This window comes from Salmo salar, chromosome 12, assembly GCF_965601325.2.
Source record: "Salmo salar chromosome 12, fSalSal1, whole genome shotgun sequence".
Taxonomy (NCBI): domain Eukaryota; kingdom Metazoa; phylum Chordata; class Actinopteri; order Salmoniformes; family Salmonidae; genus Salmo; species Salmo salar.
This window is the reverse complement of record NC_138302.1, coordinates 37,757,637-37,762,535: the sequence shown is the minus strand read 5'-3', so window position 1 is coordinate 37,762,535 and position 4,899 is coordinate 37,757,637. Positions and strand designations below refer to the sequence as shown.

At 39.9% G+C, this 4,899-nt stretch overlaps 1 long non-coding RNA gene across 1 annotated transcript; it reads right to left on the bottom strand.

Annotated features, from left to right (window-relative positions):
• Nucleotides 1–885: 885 nt before the first annotated feature.
• LOC145859322 (uncharacterized) lies at nt 886–1,850 on the bottom strand. The gene is made up of 2 exons (XR_014379524.1): nt 1,753–1,850; nt 886–1,282 (listed from the first exon to the last, which is right to left on the bottom strand). It is a non-coding gene; the product is annotated as an uncharacterized LOC145859322 (long non-coding RNA).
• Nucleotides 1,851–4,899: the final 3,049 nt, after the last annotated feature.

Below are 4,899 nucleotides of genomic sequence, written 5' to 3'. Positions count from 1 at the left end.
CCGCTCTTGAAATGCACCTGCTGTTGATGGAGTGCACCACGGGTGGCACGCTAGCGTCCCACCTAGCCCCAAGAGGTTAATCCAAAAACCAACGGCATAACAATACAACAGAATATGGGTACAATACCCGACACGCACCAGTAAACAAGTGCACAAGCACTAACAACAAACAATCCCACACAAAGACATGGGGGGAACAGAGGGTTAAATACACAACAAATAATGAGGGAAATGGAAACCAGGTGTGTAATAAAACAAGACAAAACAAATTAAAAATGAATAATGGATCGATGATGGCTAGAAGACCGGTGTCGCCGACCGCTGAACGCAGCCCGAACAAGGAGAGGAAACGACTTGGAAGTCGTGAGACTTATCCAGAAAGACTCACAGCTGTAATCACTGCCAAATGTGATTCTAAGATTTATTGTGAATACTTATCTAAATGAGATATTTCTGTATTTCATTTTCAATAAATTAGCAAAAATACCTAAAAACACGTTTTCACTTTGTCATTATGGGATATTGTGTGTAGAACCAGTCACTAATATTTTTTTTTCATTTTTAAATTCAGGATGTAGCTTAGAAGATCCAGGATATGTTACTGCTGTTCACTCTACCGGGAGTGCTGTTATCAAGCTCACTCAATGAAGCTAACTCTCAAGACGGTATGTCTCGTGTCTGTGTGTGTATGTTCATATGTGTACTACTATTACTGCTCAGTGTAATCTGATGTAATTTGCACTGCATGCACTGCATCTGTACTATGGTCAAGTTCACATTGTTACACAATAAAAACACTGAATGAAACATTATTATGTAACATATATGATGTAATTGAAACACTCTTAAAAATGTAAGATCAATAAAAAAACGACTAAAAATGTGTAATGCTTGATAGTTTATTGGAGGATCACAGTGTGACACGTCAACCATACAACATTGCACAAAGAAATTCTGATCATTAATATAAATCCGCTGTCTTGACGAAAAAACGACCATGTGTCAGGACATAAAGTACGTTTATGGATAAAACATATATTCTTCATTATGTTGATGAGTTCTTCTCAGTACCAAAGTACCAAAGAACTGTATTACTGTTTTGTTTTTTGTTAGTCAGTGATTGATGGATGGATGTTGGAATGATTCATTGAGGTGTTGTTAGTGATGTCTTCAGAGGTGATAGTTGATTCCATATGGAGACTGAAAAGGATCCTCGGCATCCCAATTCTGGTCTCTTCTCACCCCACAATTTCCTTGGCTTTGTTCCAAAGCTCGCTCCAAACTGGAATACAGTTTTAAATATGCTTTATAGAAAATACATTTTTAAAAAGGTAAAAATGTAAAAATGACTACGACATGTTGAATAAATATCCCATTTACCATTGACTACCTTTTAAACCTATTGTTTTTAGGCCAGTATTTGACTACCATTTTAAAAAGAATTTGCCTCTATGAAACATGATGCTAATAAACAGTAGAGATGGAGTTAGCCATGTTGCTCCCTCCTCTTTCCCTACCACCCTCTGCTAACCTCCCGTTGTGACTTTACTGTTGCTCAGAAAGACAGACAGACAGACCGATAGATAGATAGATAGATAGATAGATAGATAGATAGATAGATAGATAGATAGATAGATAGATAGATAGATAGATAGATAGATAGATAGATAGATAGATAGATAGATAGATAGATAGATAGATAGATAGATAGATAGATAGATAGATAGATAGATAGATAGATAGATAGCTCACATGGTGCTTCATCTTCAGAGGCGCTGGTCTTCAGAGCAGCCAACTTTGCCAAAAATGCAGCATTTCCACCTTTTAGATCATCCTCCTGCAGGAGAGCTGAGGAAGAAAGATTTTTCATTTAACTAAATTATATCAGATTAAACCAGGGCAGTAAAGTAGTACACATTCACAAACAAGACATACCTTCCTCAGAGTTATCTTCATTGAGGGAGCTGGCTAACAGGACACCCACTAGAGCGAACAGCAGTAACATACTCTGGATCTTCATCCTTTACTAAAGCACATAGAGCACAATATGTTAACACACACAAGACACACAGTGGGTCCTTTTACACTACCAAATTAAAGATCAGCAAGTTAGTATGGATCCCAGGTCGACCGTGTTACATTATACACATGTCCACCTACATCTCTCCATCCATTCCTACCTGTCCACTTGTATACACCTGCCCACTCTTATACACCTTTGCAAAGAAGATTCTCAGTGAAAACAAACATATCTCTTACAGTTGGACGATGCTGTCTGATTGATGGCTGTTTATCTGGATGATGTCTTCTGGTCTTCAGTAGTAGTGTGGTGTCTCTCTGCCCTCTGCAGCCCTGTTTTATACTCTTTCTGCAGCTACTGTACCTGCCCCATCCATCCACACCTCTCACAGCCGAATAACAAACAAGATGACATTACAGATAAGGCGATAACGGCAGTCATGCACAGCCTGAAGTGTATGACCTCCCTCCAGGCAAATTTCTGGTCAATATTATGGTTTCCTAGTAATTTCAACTACATTTGTGACTTGGAGCTTGGATAGCAAGTTGAGAGTGGAGTATATATACTTGTGATGGTGAGAACATGTTTTTGTCTGAATTACAGCTGTAACGACCCTTTGAGAAGAATTAAACTTGGTTAATCCTCTCTAGTGTTCGTGAGTTATTTGCTCAGAAAAATTTGAACCTAACGCTCTGTAGTAACTTGCGGTCGGAGGCCGAGCAGTTGCCATACCAGGAGGTGATGCAACCAGTCAGGGTGCTCTTGCTGGTGCAGCTGTAGACCTTTTTGAGGATCTGAGGACCCATGCCAAATCTTTTCAGTCTCCTGAGGGGGAATAGGTGTTGTAGGGCCATCTTCACTACTGTCTTGGTGTGTTTGGACCATGATAGTTTGTTGGTGATGTGGACACCAAGGATCTTGAAGCTCTCAACCTGCTCCGCTACTGCCCCGTCGATGAGAGTTGGGGCGTGCTCAGTCCTCCTTTTCCTCTAGTAAACAATCATCACCTTTGTCTTGATCATGTTGAGGGAGAGGTTGTTATCCTGGCACCACACCACCAGGTCTCTGACCTCCTCCCTATAGGCTGTTGTCAGTGATCAGGCCCCTGAGTCTTCTTTTGTTATACCCAGTTTGGGTAAAAAAAACTATTTTTAGTACACAAAATGTTTTCTTGCTTCACAAGAGCATCTCTCCCCCTCTTTTCTCATTCTCTCCTCAGCAACAATGGAAAAAACCATTTGAGGCCCTTTGCACACCACCCATAGTCCATCTTGATTTGTCCAAACCGAGCACGCACCCTGCACGTGAACAGAAACTGTCCCAACATATTTTATATAACAGTATATAATAAGTTAACCAACATAGGCCCAACAGCTGTAGTAAAACCTAGAGCTTATGAAAATAAACAAATCTGATTAAATGTATACAACGTATACAAAATATATATCCACATATTATTATTGTTTAAACCATAGTTCTAAATACATGTTTTAACAGGGTAATACACTAGCATATAATGGGCCTTTGAAGACCACAGCACTCTGCGGCCAGAGCCTTAATTAATTACATTAAAGACCACAAAACTATAAGGTCTTTCACATAAGACTGTTATGATCGAGATGGATTCTTTCCACATCGATATGCAAAACGACATTTCAAAATATCATGCTTCAGGCTAGGCGTAATTGTCCAAAGCTCAGTTGTCCTGAGTCTGCACAACACTGCCAGGACCTAGGATCAAGGGAGACACTCAAGTTTTTTAATCGTATATATCTCTTGACATATTCATGAAAATAGTAATGGCCTCTAAACCTTCAACCTGCATACTGGACCCTATTCCAACTAAATCGAGTCTCCCATTAGTGCATTCACATAGGTGTACTTTTTGTCCAGGTAGGGAAATGGGAGTGAGGAGTGCAATAGAGATTGCATCATGTGTGGATCTATATCGAATCTCCCATTCCTCTCAGAAATATTAGAAAATGCTGTTGCGCAGCAACTCACTGCCTTCCTGAAGACAAACAATGTATATGAAACGCTTCAGTCTGGTATTAGACTTAGTGCTGCTTTTGCCATTATCGATCACCACATTCTTTTGGAGAGATTGGAAACCCAAATTGGTCTACAAGGACAAGTTCTGGCCTAGTTTAGATATTTTCCTGTCGGAAAGATAACAGTTTGTCTCTGTGGATGGTTTTTCCTCTGACAAATCAACTGCAAGCTTCGGTGTTCCTCAAGGTTCCGTTATAGGACCACTAGTGTTTCACTACATATTTTACCTCTTGGTGATGTCATTCGGAAACATACTGAAATGTATTTAGTGCTTTGTCCAGGTAGCCGGAAAGTAGAGCTTTGCAGTAGTCTAATCTATAAGTGACAAAAGCATGAATTAATTTATCTGCATCATTTTGGACAGAAAGTTTCTGATTTGTGCAATGTTACGAAGATAGAAAAAAGCTATCCTTGAAATATTCTTGATATGTTCATCAAAAGAGAGATCAGGGTCCAGAGTAACGCCCAGGTCCTTCACAGTTTGACACTTTCTAAGGCTTCCATTGGCTCTCTAAAGCCGCCAGAAAGTGGAATGGGGTGTCTGCTGTCTCTGGGCAAAGTACAGCAGCAGAGTTTGTAAGTGGTCAGCCTGGGGACAGTGAGACTGAGATGCGCATTCACGAGACTTCTCCATTTTTTTTCTTTCAGCCTTTGAATGAATGCAACGTTTCCCGGTTGGAATATTATCACTATTTTACTAGAAAAATAGCATAAAAAAAGATTTTAAACAGCGTTTGACATGCTTCTAAGTACGGCAATGGAATATTTCAAGTTTTTTTGTCACGAAATGCGCTCGCGCGTTACCCTTCGGATAGTGACCTTGGATA